General features: G+C 39.7%; 1 protein-coding gene across 1 annotated transcript in view; it reads left to right on the top strand.

The window, feature by feature from the left end:
* The first annotated feature begins 1,607 nt into the window (after window positions 1–1,607).
* adgrb2 (adhesion G protein-coupled receptor B2) overlaps window positions 1,608–23,021 on the top strand; it is a 270,453-nt gene continuing 249,039 nt past the window's right edge. Inside the window, exon 1 of the mRNA XM_028035469.1 lies at window positions 1,608–2,430. The gene's annotated coding sequence lies outside the window, so the exon portion shown is untranslated. The remainder of the gene's footprint in view (window positions 2,431–23,021) is intronic.

Genomic DNA, 23,021 nt, shown 5'->3' with positions numbered 1-23,021 from the left:
AGGGTCATTCTAGCAAATAAATTATTTTGATTAATGTCATTTGTCTGTAGCTGTAACATTCTATCGGGGTGGGGAAGCATTTCAGCAGCTTGATGCTCCCATCCCCGTATTTCTGTGTGAGGATTATGTATTCAGGGTTATTCAATTCAATTTTACTGAAATGGTTCCACTTCACCACACATGCCATTTCAAGACTCTCAAAACAGAGTTTAGTTCAGTTGCGTATGTTTTGTTAATTCGTGTATATATTTCAGTGCAGTCAATTTAAGTTCATTATGCCAACAGTTGAAAAAGTTATCCATTTGAAAAAGTCTCAGTTTTCAAACAGTTCGGGGTGACAGTTGGAAAGCAGCAACATCTGTTTAACGCAACAAAACCTGCAGTTAATCTGCAACAAGTAGTGCTTTGCATGTGAGCAAGAAAACGTTCAGCTCTGCTCTCATGATCAGAGGATCTTCAGCAACATGTTTGCTTTGTCTGTTGTGACAAAGCAACATGCATGTTTTGTCACAACAGACAAAGCAAACATGTTGCTGAAGATTTGTTATTTTATTTATTTTTTTGCTTTCATTAAAAATTGCCTTCCATCTCGTCTCCGTTGCACAAAAGTCATATTTTTGGACGGTACCTCTTCTCTTTGTTTTGACATCCCCACAGCATGAGAACAGTCCTGCCAACAGGTTCTCCCACTTGAAATGTGTATCGCAGTAATTTGGGCAAAAGGCCCAACTTACTTTTTGCCTCTTATTTTTCCTCTGATTAACATTCTTTTTCTCCAGTCTTTCACTTTAGGTTGGCCATTATGCCTCTTTCCTTTTTGAATTATGTTTCTTTTTCTTGGTTGCTTTATTGCCTAACCTTGCTTTAACCTTCTTCATAACTTTCTCCCTTGTCTGCCTGGTAATAATGAATGCTTATTCATTATTGTTGTTTAATTACTCCTCCTAAGGCCTTCATATAATAGGTATATTTATATTAAAACCAGGTTACGCACAGGTGGGACTGTAGTTACTACTTAGATTACTTTGTAAGCCAACTGATCATGTTGGTTTTGACGTGGTGATATCAAAGTAAATTATTCTTTACTAAAAATAACACGCCGCCACACTTTTAAGATTTGAAATTTTCAACGAATTTCGAAAATCATTTTCTGCTTTCCCACAATGTTTGCACTGTGTTGGGGTATGATTCAATATCCAAAAGTTCACGAGACATGGCGGGTTGTCTTTATTTTTAATCACATTAACTGTTTGCAGAGATGTTGGCATGATATGTCATGTATTGGTGTCCAAATAAAGAAAATCAAACGTGATGTTACAAAAAAAAAAAGCGGAATTGTCCTTTTGAGAGCTTGTGGAATTTGACATCATGTAGCTATACTTTGTTGGCTGACGTCAGTAGAGGTAGAATGTGTGTGTGTGTGCGTGTGTGTGTGTGTGTGTGTGTGTGTGTGTGTGTGTTTGTGTGCACGGGTGGGTGCGCGCGCGTGTGTGCTAGCTAGAGGGGGTGAGAAAGATGGAGGATGGAGTAGGAGGAAGAGGAGGAGGGGATGGGGAGTTGCGACGTGAACGCGCCTGACGGATCCCCGGCGGAGAGGGCAGCGAGAAGACACTGCAGGGGAGCCAGATGCCCGACTGCGAGACGCTGCCTGTGGATCCTCATCCCGAATGCCAGAGCAGGCGACACATCTCATCCCACCGCGCAGAGGAGGAGGAGGAAGAAGAGGAAGAAATGGAGGAGTGAGATATAATGCTTTTTTTTTTTTTTTTTTTGGTGATTTCATCTTTCGCGTCCAACTCGCTCCCTCTCTGTTGTTTCGGCGTCTGCTTTAAATGAAGAGCCTCTTTGGACTTGGAGTATCGGGCATCGTTAGAAAAAAGAGAAAAAACCACCCCGTTATTCCACTGCTGCTGCTTCTGCTGCTGCGGTGCTGCTTATTCTGAATTTGGAATATGTCGTGCGGCTCCCTGCACCAAACCATGGAGATTATATCACGTGGATTTACGCTTTTTTAAAACAAAACTGGACATCTACAGTAACATCGTTTTTTAGTTGATCTTTTTTTTTTTTTTTTGGATTGCGTTGCCCCTCATTTTTGTTTGTTTGTTTTCTGTTCCGTTCTTTCATTTGATCTGTGCCCACTTTTCTTTATTTTTATGATTTCAGGAATTTAGATTTTCCTTTAACCTTTTGTTTAGATTGTTTGTTTCCATTTATACTTTCTTCCTTTTCCCTTTTCTTCTACTCTTTGGACTCGATGAAGTGGGATGCCTCACGGAGAACATTAGTGGGGCGCAGCAGCAAAACGTGAATGAATAATAGTCCCCTTCTCCGTCTGAGACGTGCCATGGATGGGAAACTTAACTTATGTCCACGGAACCGATCGGGGAATAGCCTCCTCCTCAAATAACTGCTGCTGACAGCGACCAGGTAACGTGAGCCTATCGGCAAAGAGAGAGAGAGAGAAAAAACTCAACTTTGTCTAGCTGGTGTGTGTTTATTTACTCTGGTCTGGACGTGCCTATTTTTGATGTCGCATCCAGCTAATAGCTTCAGCCTGTTTGGATAGGATTGTCACAAGGAATGAATCGAAGCGTCTGTTTTTTGTATTTTATTTTATATTTTAGTATGTGATATGGAAGATGGATCACAGGTGGGACAGCTGACAGCTCAAATATTCTCAATCCCTGAAGGAGAGAGCAGGGATTGAGCTTTAGGATTCTCGCCTCTAAAACCGACCTGGAACTTTGCGCAGTGGCCACACAGACTCATGCACACACGCAGACACACGCACGCACACGCACACTGTTTCCACTCTCCATTCTAGTGTTTCTAGACGCATTGGCACGCTCACTCCTCCCCCCCCCCCCCCCCCCCGCCCCCTCCATCCGCTTGGAAGACAGAAGAAGGGATGTTGCACCCTACCTTTTGTTTTAAGTTTTCTATATTAATCATATATTTTACTTTTAGTTGGTGGGAACTAATTGTTGGCAGAAGGATGCATCGTCCGCTGTCTGATTACAACGGTTTTTCCGTGCGCAACTGTGCGCCCGTATGAGTGAGCGGGCGGCTTCCGCCGTTGAATGTTAAAGAGGATGCACGCAAGAGCATGCATGGGGAGAAAAGAGGAGAGATGGAGGGGGTGGGGAGTTCACTGGCAGCGGATCGTGCAACAGAAAGCCCTTTGAAAGCTGCAACATCGCGGCGGGTTCGTCTGCGCCTGCCGCAGTGCCGCGTCGTGTAGCGCCAAAGCGCCGCTCTGCCTGTGCGCACGTCGTGCAAAGCTCTCCTCTCCAGAACCGCTCGCCTTTAGGAAGGCGAGCAGGTGGCTCCCGCGTGACGCTGAGCGAGAATGACAACCTGGGACGCGGCGGAAAAGGGAGTGCAAAGCAGCCTCCGAGCGTCCTCTCCCTCTGTCTGTTCCTCTCCATGCCATCTGTTGAGCGTGCGCTCCCTTCTTCACGCACCTTTTATTTCAAACTCCCGTCCCCGACCACCGTCGAATCTCTGCTAATGTTCATTTTAAAAAGAAAAAGGAGGGGAAAAAAAAGAGTTGCTCAGCCGGATTTCTGTTGTTCCTTTAAAATGCCATCTGTGATATGTTAAACTTTCTGCCTAAGCTCGTTGTGCGGGAGGCTGTGCAGGACTCACTGATTCGTATGCAGCGTCTGTGCGACTCGTTCAGTTCAGATGAACAGGTCATCAGAGTCCAGTTTTTTTTTGCTCAAGTACCCACGTATAGTGAACTATTTTGTGACATTGCAATCACGTGACACAGTAACACATGGCTGTGAAGTGAAACGATGCACGATTTTCAACATTCAACAACTAAAAATATGTGGCGAGTATATAAGTATTCTGCCAGGGGCGCCTCCAGAAGGTTTTGCAAGGGGCGGTTCAAAGCAGACTATGAATGTTTTTAGGTTTGCGACAAAGGTGGGATTTTCAACTTACGTCTAATGGTCAATGTTGAGGAACTGCTGCCAGTGCGGCAGATGTGCAACGTTAGTTTTCCTCCACATGCCGCCTTTTGCAACGAGTTTAGTTTTGGTTTAGTTTCACATGTTTGCTGCGTCTTCAAATAGTACTTCTCATGGCTTTCTGTCAACAATTACCCTGTTTTGGCTCCAACATCAACAACCCACCAGCCACCACAACACCACAGACCACTCGTTACAGCGAACTAGGGAGCTACTGAAAGATTTGGTTTGTTTTTTGCTCAACCATCATAATGGTCCTTTGCTATTGTTCATCAAATGAACTGATCAAGAGCCCATATAAAGCACGTTTTACTTATTTTCTGCAACAATTCACTTAAAAAGTCTTTACCCTCAAACTATCATAAGAAGCTTCACTAAACATAAAGAATAGATCTTTAGTTGGCTTGAAGAACCTTTGCATAGACAAACGCTGGAAGTAAGGCATAATGTGAATAATAAAAACATTCCTAAGTATTTATTTTTTCCAGAACTGTACATGAACCTTTTGTGCAAGGTAAGGAAAATGTCCTTTTGTGCAAGGCGCCCCTTTGAGGTTGAACTGATTCTGAGCTCACTAAAGCTCCAGCATTCCCTGAAAGTGATTAACAAGCAAAACCTCCAAGGCTCCTTCAAACACCGAAAAGACAAGAGATTAACGACCTTTGACGACGCAGGGATTTCCAGATTCAGCTTTGCTCAAAGTGATGGAGCCTGCAAGATCACATTTTTGCACCATTCTGATTCTATGCATGCAACGACACATGCACCATCCAGGGGCTTTGGCTGCAGGGAAACAGTTACAAGTTCAGCACCACGGACAAAGGCCAGAGAAGCATGAAAACACTTCCAACGCTGCTCTTTATTATTGGAGAGTTTGAGCTTGAGTTATATTATAGGTGGGTGAGGGTGGGGTTTCATCATTCTTTACTCCAGAGAAAGTAAAAAATCCTCACTGTACCGATAGACAATAGAGTACAGTTTTGTTTTTTATCCATCAAAGCATGATGTACAGCTGATACAGCACATCTTTCAGGTCCTGTGGGTTGTGAGATTGGGTATCCATGGACCGTTTTGTCCCCCACATCTCGTCAGAGCTGCGATCAGATTGAGGTCTGGGGAAAACTGGAAGCCAACAAGTCAACGCCTCAAACTTGTTGTGCACCTCAAACCATTCCTGGGCCAATTTTTGCTTTTTTTTATTATTATGTTGCTGAATGTTAAAGTAGCACCAACATAAGCTGCTTTTCCATTAACCATGAAACTGCGTCAATTGAAATGACGAAAATAAATTTGCTTAATGGAAACAAATAATGGTAACACTTTATTTGAAGGGGTGTGCATAAGACTGACATGACACTGTCATAAACATGAAGTAGTACTTATGAATGTTTATGCCTGTTGTCATGAAGAGTCATTCGGAAAATAATGACACTTTTAATGCAAAGTTGCTTTAAAAGTTGCATTAAAAGTCCATTAAAAGTGCCAACTTTGCATTAAGGTGTCATTATTTACCATGTAATGCAAAGTTGACTCTTTTAATGGACTTTTAATGCAACTTTTAAAGCGACTTTACATTAATAGTGTCATTATTTTCCGAATGACACTTCATGACAACAGGCATAAACATTCATAAGTACTACTTCATGTTTATGACAGTGTCATGTCAGTCTTATGCACACCTTGTCAAATAAATAAATGTTACCCAAATAATAATAATAATAAAACAGTTTTTTTGATGAGAAGTTGCTGGGCTGGGATGAGGTGACCTAAAGATGTATTTCGCAGAACTGCAATGGAAACACTTTTTTTTTTTTTTTTTTTTTTTGCATCATGAGTCACGTGATCAACAGCCGGTTGCTACTACTGGCAAAATCCCACAAAGAAGACAGCAAGAAGCAGTTTTCCTTGTAGTTTGTAGTTTGTTTTTGTCCTTTTAGGACAATGTGCAGGTGACTCCACCGGCGCTCTCACAGCATGGCACAGTTCATAAAAAGTCGTGTTGTCATTTGAACGTGTTGAATCTGCAGCTGTTCCATAAACCTCACCAACTACAATTTGAACCAAAACGCTGCATATGTAGCCGCAACCCAAGTACAGCGGGAACTGTTGCTCCAACGCCAACATTTCCTCTGATGGCTGATGGAAAATGAGCGTCACGGCTAAGTTATGAATATAACTGTTTACCTCTGCCGCTGCCATGATTTTTAATGACTTATTGCGTGCCCAAGACTTGCAGACCTTTTGTGATGGAAACACAGCTGTAGCTGGGAAGGTTTCCCATTAGAACTTTGCCCACAATAATTACCTTCACTATTTTTCTCTTCTTCTATCACCAAAATGTTATCTTGTTACCTAAAATATCCAACCCACTAAAATGTGCAATGCTGCAAAGATTGCGTTATCCTCTACACACGTCGGTGGTTTTAAACATATGCTTAGTAAAATGGATAAAAGTTTGCTAAACATTTTGCAGAAAAGAGTGGATTTTGATGCACCTATTGAGCGACAAACATTTTAGTCTAACAATTATAACTTCTCACAAGCAATTTTATACCGTCTTCCCATGTAATTAGTTCTTAGACTGAATGAATGAAGAAAACAAGCATGAAACTTGAACAGAAAAAGCCTCTTTGAGTGTAAATCCCCGTTTAAGTAGTAGGAATTATTGGACGGTTCTTTAGCATGAATTACACCATGTGCCATCTTGGCAGGTACAAAGCCTTTCATGAGAGCAGTGTTTCCCTCGGCTGAATTTGTGTATTCTATGCCAAACTGGTTGCCGACGTTGCCCACAGTAATCTCCAGAGAGTTCATTTCCTTTTTTTTTTTTTTTGGGAAGAGCAGTTTTATGCCTTCTAATTTTCTTCTTCAAGTCTCTACCAAGGTCCAAAATGAAAATGGAGCACTTCATTCGCAATCCCAGCTGGCGTCTTGCAGGCTTGCAACGTAAGCCACTTTAACTTGTTGCAAGGAATAGCCTGTGCAGGCTCAAGGTTGCAAACGGCCATAAGCAGAAATCAATTAAACCACGAAAACATGGTGATTTTTTTTTCTGTGTATTTGTAAAACTCTTGAATAAGCATTGCCTATAAACCCAAGTCCTCAAAAGTGGAATGGTTTCAATTTTTAAGCTCAATTTAGGCAAAAGAAGTTATGAAGTTAGTTGAGCATCTAGAGCATAGGACTAAATAAAGACAGATGAGTGTGGTGACTCCTGAAGGGAAAAGCCAAAACAGTAGTAGGTGTAAAAAAAAATCTGTAGCACTTGTTGCACATAAATTGCTGCTTATTCCTTAATTATTATTATTATTATTATTATGTTTTTTTTCATTACATTTTAAATGTAAAAAAAGAGAGAAGTGCTTCAAAATTAATATTTACAATACAAATGCAAAGGAAGCCCGTATATATAAGCCGAATATTAACTTTAACACTCTTGAATTTTAAGTGTCGTGCATTACTGTAACAATATCACAGAAGCTTGGCAAAAGAGATGAAATGAACTGTGGACTAAAACACAGCAGGAGGGTCAAAGAGGGCTGCGAAATGGCTGTGTTATCACTGCGCCATCATCTCAGCAGCTGCTGGAAGTGCAACACATATGACAGTGTGGCACATATCAGCTGAAGATATATTAAAATGAGCCAGCTCTGCGGCAGTTTTATAAAGCCCGCAAATGTGATACTAATAACATCTTCAATATCCACCCACATGTCACAGACCAATGCTGGCACTGAATTTGTTTTTTTTCTCCTTCTCTTTTTCATCCTTCCTCCTCCATTGTGTCTCCCACTGACTTTTACCCCATAACCTCTTCCTCACCTGCATCTCTTCCTTTTTTTCTTTTTCTTCTTTTTTCTCTCCCACATCTCAATTTGGCTCGAGTATTTTGTATGAAGTGCACTCATCAGCACACACACATGGCAGGAGGGAGGAATCCCAGTACAAAAAAAAAAAAAAAAGTGGCTGTGGGGAGTCAAGCTGTGTGTGTGCACACACGCGGGCTGTTTAACTAGTGCATATGTACTAAGAGCCAGGCGACAGCTTGGTCCTGCCTGGATCACTGCACGCTCGCTGTGCCATTGTTCCTCTGACACCCCTCTCTTACATGTGCAAAAACACATTTCCTCCCTATCCCCGTTCCCTCCCTAACAAGCTCATCTGCCCTCCATTTTCTCCTCCTCATTATTAAGCCCCATACACCGATTGTTTCTGTCCAAACCTCAATAAATTCTAAAAGGATGCTTCTGGTTGGGATTGACTGGATAAAGTAATCATGCTCACTCAAACTTTCCCAACATTTGGTTGAGACCACAAACTTTCATGTATATTATTGGTGTTTTATGTGACAAGTTATCCAGCAAAAAGTGCAGAATAATTGTCAAGTGGAAGAAAAACGTTTTCAAATTGCTTAACAATTGAACATTTTGGTAGCTAGTGAGAGTTGAATTTTTTTTTTTTATCAGAACAACAAAGCTAACCAAACAACCTCAGCCTGCTTTTTTTATTAAAGCAGTTGTACAGATGTTCAGGCAAAGCTAAAATGCAAATGCAGATGTTACTTGGAATGAAAATGTATTTTTCAAAGTAACAATTTTTCAGATTTTTTAAAGTTGATGTTTAAAAAACATTTCATATTATTTCCTTTATTTTATTTGCTAAGGAGGGTAGTGTGGCACATGCAACACATTCACGCACATGGGAGCATTTCCGATATTACAAATAATTTTATTCAGAAATAGTTTTACTAACTATTTTGCTACCACTTCACAACTCTGCACCGCATTTTGGTGGTTTATAACATAAAATATTGAGAAAACACGCTGGTGTTTGAAGAAATGTGGAAACATTCCAGTGGCGTCTATATTTCTGCAAGGCTTTGCGGGTTTTCTTTTAATTCCATGAATGTACTGGCTTTGATATACAGCCGTAGCTAGAATTTGTGTATTATTATTATTATTATTATTATTATTATTATTATTATTATTATTATTATAACAATAATAATAATAATTATTATTAATATTAACCGGGGCAAGGGTATCTCATTCTTTTATTGTGGTTGACTGCATTGGTTCAAGTAACATGCACTGACAGATAGGCTTAGGAGTTCTCTTCACCACATCCAGATGATCTGCTGTCAACTTTCTGCAAATCAGTGATCACAGACCCAGGTCACTAGATAGCAACAGAGCAAGAGGAAGTTGGAGGGGAAATTTAGGTTACTCAGGGTTGAAGAAGAGGTCAGAGATGAATTGAATGAGCAAATTCTTATCTCTCTTTTTGGTTTCATATGTTGTCCCCCCTATTCATATGCTGTGCCATGCTCCATTTGGAGCCACAGATGCCTCTATCACTAGGACGGTAGTCATTTGGCATGGCCCCGGGTGACTGTGTCAATATTTGCAATGAGTGCCATTTTGGTTCGGGGCGGTTCTATGAGCATGACTGGGCACGGTTCGACACTAGCCATGAAGAAAAGTTTCCAGGAAACAAGAAAAACACTTATCAAAAGCCCCGTAGACCTGCTTTGTGCAATAATTAAGTCTTTTTGACAGAAAAAATAAAAGGACAGGGGTTTCTTGGGAGTGTGTAAGTCGAGGCAGCCAGTGAGGCGGTGGGTGCAGGGAGTGGAAGTACACAAGACAAATTAATTGTCTTGAATTGCTGAGATAATTCAAATCTCTGATTAATATTGATCGAGCGCAGGATAAAAAACTGCCACAATACAAGCGCGGAGAACAGTTAATTCATAAAGTTTTTTTTCCCCTCTGCTAATAAGTCTCTTTGTGCAAAGATAAACGAGAAGACTTAGCTGGGCAATGACGATGATTGTTACTTCATGTGCTGCAAGCTGTGCAGCCTTGCGAACGGGGGAGCTCCTAGTCGGTGACTGACTGCGTCCCGGCAGTCATATTTGCTTATTTTATGTAATGTTTTTCATAATGTGTGGCCCTCCGGGCTTGAAAAGGAGCAGGAGCTGGCAGATTGTATTGATTCAGAGCATCTAAAGCTGTTGTTTTATGGGGCCATACAGAAGGGGCCTGAGAGGATTCTTGAAGTTAACGTGTTTTCATGATTGCTTTTTCTCAGCAACCGATAGGACAAGCGTTTCCTCTTCATTCATGGCCCACCTTTATGACTTTCCTAAAGCTCTCGTTCATTTCCCACCTTTGCCTTTTTCAATACCGATACGTTACACCTTGTTCGTCTCTTCTTTTTGATTATTCCTGTTATCTACTCTGAAACATCCACAGTCTCTCTCTCTCTCTCTTTTTTTTTGTACACGAACACATACAGCATACCCAGCTCACTTGAGAGAAAGGCAAGCAGCAAGCTCCACTATTTAATGTAGGGGGGCTGAAAACTCATCTGCTTTAGCAGTCTGGCCTCATTCGTCGGCAAAGTGACCCTACTGTCACATTCACTTGGCCCCTATTTCTGTGCTTTATGGGGAAGGAAGCTTTGAGTTTGCAGGTCAAAACGCAAAAGGTTGTTCTCTGCCAAAGCAGATGGAAGGAGTCGAAAGACCTTCGTGGTGTGATTACATATGTGCAAGAGTTTTCTGTTTTGGATGCTAATACAACCCCAGGATTCTCACTGGCTTTGCAATAGTAGCATCAATTTGGGGATTTTGGGGGCTTTTGTTTAAGTCGTTTGTTTTGTAAAAGGGCCAGACATTGCAGCTGTAACTAATATGCATTCTTGTAACCTAAAATAATAATAGTCCGAAGTTTAGATTCCAAAAAAAACAACAACTAATTTACTTGTTTGTTTTTTTCAACAAAAAAGTTTACATTTTTGACAAATCCTGTCACATTCACACTCATCTTTATTAAGGAATTAGGGGGGGAAACATTCATGGCAAAACTAAGAAGTGGAGTTTCTTTTAAATAAGGGCATCTCATCTCCACAGGCGGTTGCTGTGAATAAACTGTGTTCTTGGAATGTGCCCAGCTTGCCTGTTTGAATAAAAGTTGAGAGAAAAGTAATATCACAGACATTTGGAGGTAAGAAACCAATGAAAGGTTTTCTCCTTTCATGGGTTTACTGCAAAGCCATTGGCAGAATGTGGTGCATGTGTAGGTACCCATGCCTGATATGTGTTTATATGTGTGTGTGAGTAGTGTGTGCTTGTCGGGGGTTGAAAAAAAATGCTCTGCAGGTCTAGAGGCCTGTCAGGACTGCTGCTTGTGTATTTATGGAATAAGAAAAGGGGGACAGGTGGAAATCCATCCCAGAGAGATGCTGGATTGTCTTGCAACCCGACAGGCCTGTACGCCTACAGTACAAAGCTGGCAGACAGGTATTTACGGCAGAGACATCACATTTCTTTATGAAAGAGTACAAACTAAATCCCTTTCTGAAAATAAAAAAAAAGTCATCATGCTCCAGATGACTTGTAGAAAGTCGTCACAACTTTCACATCACAAGTCATCAATGCTTGTTGCCACGCTTTACCTTGTGTTTCTGAATGACATGGCATGAGGCTAATCAAGATGGCTTGTATGTCTTCTGGCTCTTTTTGTAAGTTCACGAACTAGCTTAAAAGTTGCATACACCTTTTTTTTTTAAACTTGTATTTAATACAAGCCATTTAGAGATTTGCACAAATGGTATGCTGTACTTTAAAAATACAAACACAGTATGGGTTATTTTTGCTAACCCAGTCTGTGTTGTCCAAGCGCGATTGCATTGGGTGTTTGATAAATTGCATTTTGAAAATGTTGACATTGTATCACTTTGACATTGTATCACCAACTACTTCTTTTAGTTGGAAGCTAGAAAAAGCTCTTAACCACATACTTGGAAACTTTTATACAACTTGAATACAACCTTCAGCGGTCTGAGCTGGTTATTACACAAAGCAGCGGAGAGCTGTTTCAGAAGTAGGGTCGAAATCAAACTTACGGAAAACATATTGCCTCCTCATAACAAGCTCTGTGTTTGTCGCTTCAAAACTTACTCATGAGTGAAACAGATCTGAAACTTAAGTAAAGTTTTTGGCTTGTGTTTGTGATTGCTAAAGTAAACACTATCGCTATGCTTTCGCTGTTTCTACAAGTCATCCGGAGCATGATGACATTTTTTTTTATTTTCAGAAAGGGGTTTAGTTTGTACTCTTTCGTAAAGAAAACACTTAGATATAAATGAGCGAGTATTTGTTAAGCAGTAGCCCTCTTAACTTTTGATACGTTATTTTACACAGCTCATAGAAAGTGATGTTCTCCTCGCAGATGGACTAAAATTCAAGGCACTTAATTACCTTTTATTTAATACCCCTTGTTGATAACGCTGTTGGTGGATCAGCCAACTGGGGGTGCTATTTGATTTTGCAACCACATTGACGTGTTAGGGTGGCTGATAGTAATTCTTAAAAACAACAACAATAAAAGGACAAACTAGTGGTAGCTGTGCAGCTTTTAATGTTCTAAAACTAAATTACTGCACTTAGAGCCAGGACTCCAATTTTTATGGGTTTACACTGAGAAAAAAAAGGTCTTTCAAAGCTCGACTGTCATCCTATCATGGATACATTGTCTAATTAGTTTCCCCACTAAACACCCTGACCGGAGGTAGCCCTCGGCCTGCATTTGCAGCAATTAGACTGAAACATGAAATGAGAAGGTTGCATAGGCCAGCTATGTAATTAAACTTGGAATGAGAGGCCATGCTGCTCCTATGATGTAATGCTCCTCTCACCCCCACACTGTTTCCAGGCACTGGTTCAGTGGTCAAAGAATATGCTCTTTGTCATTGGTTTGCCTTTGCTGTCAGCGTGTTCAATGTATACTAATAGGCTCATACAAACACACATTCATTGTTAAGTTGTTTAGAATCAATATGAATTAGTTGGATTAGAACAGCGAGGTTCCACAACCATTGGAGCAAGCTCTAAAAAAGAGTCAATGGACGTTATGAAAGTCTACAAACGTTGCAGACGTCACAGTTTCAAGAAGGGAAACCTTAACATACCTCATCCAAGCAACTCTTTCTAGCTCCCTGTGATCCGTCTGAGACTATACAACATATTCCCAAGCCAGATGGGCTATATATGCAGTCCCTTAAGGGAATTTAGGTCTCTCCCAGTTTCTGCCTCTAGTGGGATGTACCTGGAAAGCTTGCAAAGGAAATTATCCTGATCATTTGCTAAAACACATCAGCAGAGTAGCATTTCTAGCTCCCATGGAGGATGACTATGGTCACTTTATCCTTATCAGGTGACCATACCTTATACCAGGATAAGGTATGTTCACCTTATCCTGATAAGGATAAGGTGAACATAGTTCAAAGTTTCCTCTTGAAACTTTGTCACATTCAAGAGGAATCCACATATCCATATACTATAGCTATAGGTAAGGATTGCAACTTCCAGCAAACAAGATTCATCTTTTTCTCATTCAGCTCACATAGCATCTTGTTGCTAACTTGTGCCATCCCTCGACCACCAACCTTCCTTCTTCTGATTGTGGCTTTTGTGTGACATTTTAAACATAAGACTCAGGAGAATATAGTCTTTTATCCCTTTCGCATTTGAACATTTTATGCTAACGGGGCAAAACTTCCATTCAAGTCAAGGGCAAGAGTGCCTAACCTAGTGAGACTACACAAAGCGAGAATCCTTTTCATCCTGTAGGACTCTCTGCCGGATCAACAGGATCACAGGCGTTAGGCAGAAGAAGGCCCTTGAGGACATGAGAGTGCAAGCAGAGCGATGACTCTTACGGTTTTGACTCTGAAAAGTCGCAAAGACAGAGACACTTAAAACTTTCGAGTCTGACTTATCGCACTGCTTGTGGTACACAAGCTTCTAATAAACACTTAAGAAATAAGTAACACAAATAATGTAAGGAAACTGTACTTTAGTATTTGTGTAGAAAGTTAATAATTTAGACATCTGTCAAGCTCTGCTTTGTTTACCTTCAGTCAAATTAATGGGTTATTTGTTGGTCATATCATGTTTGATTTGTACTGAACAAATTCAGTCATGCGTACAGCTTTGGGTTTTGTGGCTCAGTTTGCAGTAAATACAGAGAAGACGAAATGAAAACTGCTGCTTATTGAGTAAATGTTAGGCGAATATATGTTTTTTGGGGGTGCTGGAAAATACCATAATGGTTATCTATTTGAAGGCAGAAATTATCAGACATCACAGGTTGCTGCTGAAGCCTTTATCTTTGGAAGATATTTTTTTCCATGTACTTCCCTTAAAACACAGCATTTTTTACATGTTTTATCCCCCATAAAGCAACAGTCCTGGATTATAAAAATGTGTTCTTGCAGAGCAGATGGTACAATTAGAGATAAAAGCTTTCCATGTGTGCCGAGGATTAAAACGTTGTTTTATCCATTTAAAAACAAAACCCTAATGCATCTGTATGAAACATGATATTGGTTCTCTTAGTACAACATTAGGGGTCTATCGCAAATTCTACTGCAGACATTTGTTTGTACATTTTGTCCCACGCAAAGTTAAATGTGCACTTTTTTTTTCTGCTACTCAACTTCCCTACAATCTAGTGTGTCTGCACAGTAAATATATATTAACTCCCCTCATTGGAATCCAGAATATGCAGATAAATAGTTGTGAATGTTCTGGGTATGTGGTGCGCCTATTATTAGCAGACGGAAAATTATGTTAGAAACAGGAAGCATGTTTATAAACCATAAATCTCAGTAGACACGGGTGTGTGTGTGTGTGTGTGTGTGTGTGTGTGTCTGGTGCATTTATGGTTAAAACACACTTGAGGTGTGTTGATTAGCCAGAATTTGTACTGAAGTAAGAGTAGCATGTTACATTATTACTCAAGCAGAATTAGCTAGTATGGTGAAATGAAACTACTCCTATGCTGTAGCCATTTTTTTAGATGCACTATGCATTAAAAGAGTGCAGTTCCTTTTTCTGTTTTGACATGAGGAACACAAATAAATGCAAGAGTTAAGAATGGCATCTTGAATATTCCTTTGTACTGACCGTGACTGCATGAAGTTAGATGATGTTACAATGAAGTAACTTGGTTACTTAGTTAGTTAGTGTGCAATGCACATTCATATCCAATAAGTCAGAAATATTGAAAAGTCATAAATAAACGATATTGATTTTTCACACACATAAATATGCTTTTAAGCCTTTATTTGTGATCATTATTATGATTTTCCTCCTTCATCATTTAGCATTAGAATATTACATCAGAATAAATACTAAGTGTTTTCAGCACAAAAACATGCGCTTCATCAAAAGTATGTTTGATACCTGCTTAAAGCTTATTTCTAAAAGGTAGACTTAATCTGACAAGTGAGGCTTATTGAAACATATTCTAATTTATTGAATATGACTATAGATGCCATCTTAGAGCTCTGAGCCTCATTCCCTCAGATTTTTGGATATGTCTAACACGTGTGTTTCGGTTTGTATTTTTCTAAAGCTAACATTTCTTTGACTATAGTGTCAAATACTGTATCCAATTTACCTTAAACTTTGGGCCTTGTCTTCATCCGCCATAGCAACATGGGACATATATGGGATATCATGCCTGGTTATTGATGGCCAAGGATTTTTATCAAAGCCTTTGCTTGTTGGCAATGATGCAACACTTCATAGTTGTGTGACATGCTTACCATAACACAACTATTCCCAGCTTCTTGTTTTACAAAATTTAGGAACTAAATTCGTTATCCATTTTATTCATGCAGATTGATATTCAATGTATTAATATAGCAATTTGTCAAGAAAGCATAACATTTTTAAACAAGAAGCTATAAAGAATATAAAGAATACTTCCACCCATCTTGCTAAGAGCTTGATTTAAAATGTATTACCAATTTCTAACTTGACAGTGTGACGCTATAATCCTATTGATTGGACGTAGCTGACTAACCAGCATGATCTCTAACTTAATCTCCTGTCTAATGCATATAGAGCTTTTTAGCAAGCTTGCATGTGGTTACCGCACAGATATTAAAATCAGCTGTTAGCGCCTTTCAGCTTATTCTTCGTGTGCTCTAGTAAAGGAAATCCCTGGTGATGCTTAGATAGGTTTTATATATCGCAGCCTGACAGTGTTTTAATTCCCCCCGCCATTCTGGTATCATAGCAGCCAAATCTCCTCTCTCCACACCATCAGCACCTTTTTCCCGGACCCAATTTAGCCGGTGATCCTAAAACTAGCACACTTGAAACCGCCGGGATTCGGGAAGGGATCTCTTTGTGGAATAGCACCCTTCCACCTTCAAGGAATAGACCGTCTCAGAAAGAAATTAAGTGCTGTCAATCTATCTCAATCACCAGGGGAATGGAGCACGAGCGAGCCTCTAAATGGAGATGTGTTTTTTCTTTTCTCTCTGTCTGCAAGGATGTATTCTTTGGAAATGGAGCAGAAATTTTGCATTCATTTCATGCATGTTAGACATGAAAGTGGACTGGCAAGATGCCTATCCCATTGGATTTGTTGACATTTTTTTAAGACATTTGAAAATGTATTTCCTGTTTGAAAACATCTTTCTCTTTGTTTAGAGACAGTATTACTTAAAAAGAATGGTCATCACTCATTTGCCTTTTTCTCAAAAAACATTTTCAGGATTCGCAATATTTTAGGACCCCTATGATTGTCTGTATTGCTGCTGATAATTTCTGAAGCGTCAACATAATTGTTGTTTAAATCTAGTGGAGCGATATAAAACTGTAGCTTTTCAGGTTCTTTCCTCAACTTAATATAATGCACAGGTAATTTAGTCACTTTGCACCTTTAAAATGCTTTTAAAGGCCCAAACCATAAGAAAAAGTATTTGTAAGGGAGTGAAAAGAAGAATGTGAAACTTATCTTTGTTCTTTAAGACCTAAAGCTTCTCATCCCAATGGTGTATTCAGTTCAGAGCTTAAGAAGAACCCCAAAACGTTTGGATGAAAGGTAAAATATCTACAAGAGTAAAGAGAAGTTCACTTTCCTTCACCATTGCCTGGGTTAGATAGAATCTAGATCAACCGGTATGAGGAGAACATAGACAAAGTTTGCTGAAGTATAGCTGTAATACTAACCTGAGCTGATTACACAACTGAAGAGCTTAACATGTGAGACATTAGCGCTTATCTTAGGGAACAGTTTGACTACTTTTGTCTGCGTTGGCGAGCGTTGGTTTCCTGGAAAACCAGTGGGCCAGACTGTGAGCTGTTGTCAGACTTTGGACAGGAGAAGTTGATGGGATGAGAAGAAGGCCAGTGGCATTATTAATCCCTCACTAAGTTGAGAGGACGAGGCAATTACGACTAGTCATACAGTCCTCAAGCTGCCCAAGGGAAATGGCTCCGTTGCACAGAAACGGGGTGTCAGACGTAGGAGATCTTTTACTCGAGGGGTAATTACAACTTATCAACTTATAGTTGTCAGAGTAATTGCTGATAGCAGAAACAAAAGTGTCACTGCTAAAACAGCAGTCGCATCCCAGTTAATGAACCTTTCACACATCATAATCTGTTGATTTAGTTTCATCTGTATGCGCAATAGAAAAATAATTAATTGCACAGAGGAACATCACTTTGTGACATTTGATGATACCATTATAGGCCAAGACAAAAGAAATAGACGGACTATGCTACCACTGTGCAAACCATAGTTTTACTTGAGGTTTTGATTTGTCTCGAATCGAACGCCACATACAATTTTCTGATTGAGCGCAATTAAAGATTTGTTGTCACTGCAAGTTGAAAACTGTAAAATTTGTGCATTTAAAAGGTCTTTTAAATTCACAAAGTAACTTTTAAGCAGCCACGATACCTTGTTTAACCATGTAAACATTTGATCGTCGTCCTTTGAGTATTTTGGTCAAGTCCAAAATGAGGTAGCGCTTCCCAAGAAAACATTTCCAAGCAGGACTTAAGCACATTGAGGCCGTCTCAGTTTGAGTTCTGAGAGGGCCGAGATGGTGGCAGTCTCAGAACCGTCAGATTTCAAAGGGGTTAGCGAGTGTTTAATACTCAAGGTTGTGATGGCAGATAATCTGTGCAGGTGGTTGGCTAGAGGATGTGTGACAAACACACCGGGACTGCCTTGGTGTATTGATTCTTGCCATTAACCTTCACTGAACAGGTCTGTTCTGAGGTGCATCAGCACAGAGCAGATCGCTGAACTCGAGGAATGGATGCTTTGTTCTACTAACATAAAAAAAGGAGACAAGCCATTAGGAGCTGTAAGTTGTGCAGTCCTTAACTGTGCATTTGTGCAACCAATGTGCTTAAAGGGCGACACACAAAACACAACATTAATCCAATTTATTTTGCGTTACATAATAAAACGTTAAACACCAATCAATCACAAAAGTAGCCACACAAAATAAATTTAAACCTCCATAAACTATAAAAAGAGTAGAAATCATTTTTAAAATGTGAAATATATAAAACAATTACACAACCTCACTTTGGATGCTTTCCCCCCGTAAACTGCAACGTAAAAATGTAAACTGCAACCAGAGTGTAAAGGTTTCCATTCAGGTTCCAACTGATGTTTGCATTGAGATGAAGATGCTGTAAAAATCTCGGCTTTGTGCATTTGAATAAAATATTACCATTATCATGCCTTTTATGCATCCTGTCTTTTCTGCAACATCCTTTGCAGCAGCCACGGTTGCTGCTTCCCCTCTTCATTGCTGCTACTGTCTAACAGTCCACCACGCCATCTCTCTTCCCCTTTTCTTTTATTCCAGAGTGTTAAGGCACTGAACGTGGCCCAACATGCTCACTATATCTGATCTAATCGATACCTATTTCTCTCTCCAACACTTTTTCTATTCTTTCCTCTCGTTTCTAACTGGAGTTAGCCATGGTAGGATGATTGGAAAGTGATACATCCACTGGGTCTGTCTTATCTGGGTAAGACAGATAGATTAGCAAGGGAGAGGTGTAAGATCAGTGAAAGGCCTTAGCTTTACTGCTCTGCAATAAGGCGGAAGCACATCCATCGGTGTGGCACACTTGGTGGAAGCCAACCTGAAACTTACTGGATTCACTTTTGCTGCAATGTAACTACTCGATTTTTATTTATTTATTTATTTTTTTCATCCTGTGTTAAATGTTCAGATGAACAATAATGGAACAGATGAGACATCGTTCATAACCGATCAACGACGTCTTTCATATTAATTCCTTTGCTGACCTTATAAACTTTCATGTTCTAATTTATTTCAAACCTCAGTGAAGAGCTTAATCTTTCCCTTATCCTGTTAATTGTGCCTTTTGTCTCTCTCGGTGAATAAACATTCAACCTTCAGCGTGGAAGAATGTGGTTACATAAGAACGGAGGATACAGAGGCAAGCTTTTGTTGTTGTTTTTTTGTTTGTCTTTTGCTTGAACATGAGGGTGGGTGGTGGGTCCTTCCGCTGTTTTCCAAACTACAGTGTCAAACTTTTTTTCTTTCAAATGAACCTTGTGATATGTGCTAACCAAAAAATTCGGACATTTTTAATATCAGCCTTACTCTCATCAATGGTCACAAGCTTTGTTTAGTGACTGAAAGCACAAGCTGAGAAAATGTGTTCTTTTCTACTGGGTTTTCTGGCTTCTCCCTTAGGAAAGCAGGAAGCAAATGCAAATTTGTAAAGTTTTTGTGGCATTCAAAATCATTGCTATTTGTAGGTGTGCAGATGTGCTTTATTACTTTCTTGCTACCCAAACCTTCTCACCTTGTCCACTGAAGTACTGATTAAAAATGAGTGATTTATAAAATATAGTGTAAAACCACATTATTTTTAACTGGGTTAAAATTTCATACTACACACTATTAAACCGCTGTACAATCCAGGAAAGGTATTTGCCAATATGCCAGATTTCAGTGCATATTTTCACTTACTCCGGCTGTCATAAATAATTTTGTCACTTTGTATTTTCTATTCATTTTTGCCGCGTTTGATGGCTTGGCAGATTCAGTCATCACATATTTATTAGAAGTGGGTAAAAGTTCATGATTCTGAAAAAGAAAAAATATATATATTTATTTCTTTATCCCATTTATCCTTTCTATGGATTTTATCTTTGTTGGCACTCATGCTCCCCATCTGAGGAGCTCTTTTCAAAGAGCTAATGATATCAGCGAGGCATCCACTCAATCAAGGCTGATCCTTGGTAACTAAGCAGAACCAACAAATCCCCTTTGCTTGATCTAGATCTTTATTGACACCCTTTTAGATGCTGTTTTTAAAAACAAGCAAGCCCTACATTAAACGGATTTGTAGCCTTTCAGGAATGCAGACTTGTGTTATTTTCCCCGGTCTGTAATGAATGATGAATGTCAGTAATGGTTGTGACTTCAAATGAAGAGCAATGTTCTTTTCTGTGTGTCGCTTTTTGTTCATCTGTCACTAAACCGCATGATTTTCTGTAGTTTCTTATGGCCGTCTTGGGCCTTTTGTGAACCTGGAAAGCAAAAAAAACAACAACAAAAAAACAGTTTAATGAGACATATATCCTACATTAATGCAGTTGCTAATCTCTAAAGTTCTGTGTCCATCAAAGTCAAGTCAGTGAGGCAGTGTTCTTTCTCTGTAATGTAGGCATCATAAAATATAATTTGTGGAATGACTTGTAGTGTCTGCTGGACTACACTGTAAAAAAATAAGTCTCTAATTTCCGGTAAATTCCCGGCAGCTGCATGCCAGAATTTTACACTATATACTTTATACTGTATTTATACGGTACAATTCTGTCACCGTAATTATATGGCAGCCACTGCTACCGGTATTTTATCGCAAATTAAGAACCTTTCCTTTTTTTCTTTTTTTACAGTGTATTTCTTACTGTTTCAGATAGGAAAAGTCAACAGTTGGTACCAAAATAAATGACATACATTTGTTCATCCTCTATCTAGCCAATACAGCAAGTTTAATCGCAGGATTTTTAATTTCCCTTACTTCACAAATGATTTTGCTTTCCAACCTTTGTCCGCATGCAGGGAATGGTGCCCTGCGTGCTTTATGTGTTCCCCTCCTTCAGCACACCTGATTTCAATTGATGACTGACTAATAGGCTTTTACTGAACTTTATTCGACTGAATCAGGTAGGGAAAACATCCAGAGCATGCAGGGCAGTGTGCCTTGAGGACCGGCGTTGGGAAACACTGAATTAGACCATACTACAATGTCAAAAATCTAATGTACTGTTGAGAGTCGTTGGAAACTCTCAAAGTATTTTAGAGTGTAGGAATTCCCAAACTCTTCCAAGTTAGTCACGACTGCTGTGTGCAATGCATCCCACTGCTGTGCATGGCTTAAACCTAAGGTATTTCACTGATCCACTCTTCTCACGCTGCCACATAGTTGGATCCTCTTCAGACAGGAATCAATGTGCTGCTAAGTAGGGCTTAGAAGAATAGCACAAAATATTTAATCTTCTTAAAACACCCATTTTAGTGGCATTTCCTCTTCGGCATAAGGCAACATAACCTCTTCAAATGTCGGTGATGTGTGCAAACTAATCCAGGATCCTTAATAGGCGATAAATAACAAAAGCAAATAGTGCAATATTACAATCACAATAAAAATGTAGAGTACTCTCATATTTTTGCCTTTTGCTTGCACTTCATTAACGTTTGTACAAACAGCAACTTCGAGCATCTCTAAGATTAAATGTAGCTCTCATGTCTAACTAGATTCAATGACGTTTATGCGATTTTAAGACAGCTTGAGGTCAGCGTCTAGGAAGGAGCAAACTACACTTAGTTGTGTTTCATTTAATCCACTTTGTGTCATCCAGAAATTCCTGCGGCTCACGTTAATTCTATAAAACCAACATAAACTCAAACGCACTTTGAAACTAGAGCCTCTCAGAAATCAGTTGATTTCTCATGCAGTGTGTAAATATATTGTGCGTGGTTTTTGTTTTTGGCAGATCTCTTAAAATAAATAAACCTGTACGGGAGGTATAAAGGCCAATCTTATTGTGCGTAGGGCGAGTCATTTGGAGTCTTTCATCTGCCATGCTTTATCATTTCATTTACAGGTGCAAACAGAGGGCTGCGGCATTTGCATTTATTCATCCTTCTTGCTTCCTAACTCAAGATTTCAACTGAATCTTAGTTATGTAAACTAATAATGAAGAAACAAATAATAAATAAGCTCCTAGATAGTAGCCAAGAATTATAGCTTAAGATGATCTATGAGATGTGGCGCACTATTCTGCTGGAAGTAGCCATTATAAGATGGGTATGCTGTGGTTATAAATGGAGGTACGTGGTCAGCAACAATAGGCTGTGGCATTTAAAAGATTCTCTCTTGGTAGTCAAGGGACCCAAATTGTGTCAAGATAATATTCCCCAAATCGCTTCACAATCTTCACCAGGAGCCTGAACCATTCATACGTGGCAGCATGAATGTGTTTCAGGTTGTTTATGCCAAATTCTAACCCTGCCATCTGAATGTTGCAGCTGCAATCGAGACTCTTCATTTTTCCCATTTGTTATTGTTCATTTTTAGTCTGTGTGGATTACAGCCTCGGTTTCGGGTCCTTAGCTGTCAGTTTGTGCACTCGGTGTGGTCTCGTGCTGCTGTAGTCCACCTGCTTCAGGGTTCGATGTGTTGTGCGTTCAGAGATAGTATCCCACCTTGGATTTATCAAGGGGTTGCATTGAACTTATCTGTCTGTTCTCCTCTGAATTCAACGAGGCCTTTCTATCCACACAACTGTCTCTGCAACTGACTGTGTTTTTTTTCTTTCTTTCTTTTTCTGACCTTTCTCTGTACATCCAAGAGCTGAGTGTTAGGAAATGACACCAATCATGCCCCATTCAAAGTTTTCTCAAAATCTCTTCTTTCTACATTTTGCCCAGTTGGAACTTGCCTTCACCAGGACCGATTGCATTTGAGTTGCTGCATTGTCTGATTGACTTTTATTGTTGTCACAAACAGGAGCTGGTGTACATAATAAAGTGGCTGATGAATCGATACGTCTTCGACTGTCACAACATCAATTTTGTGCATTGATTAAAAGCAATCATTTTGGCCTTATTTATTTATTTTTTTCCTCTTACGTCTACATTGGATCCACCGGTAACAATTAG

This window comes from Xiphophorus couchianus, chromosome 13, assembly GCF_001444195.1.
Source record: "Xiphophorus couchianus chromosome 13, X_couchianus-1.0, whole genome shotgun sequence".
Classification (NCBI taxonomy): domain Eukaryota; kingdom Metazoa; phylum Chordata; class Actinopteri; order Cyprinodontiformes; family Poeciliidae; genus Xiphophorus; species Xiphophorus couchianus.
Note: the sequence above shows the minus strand (reverse complement) of the source record. Positions and strands in the feature narration are given on the sequence as shown.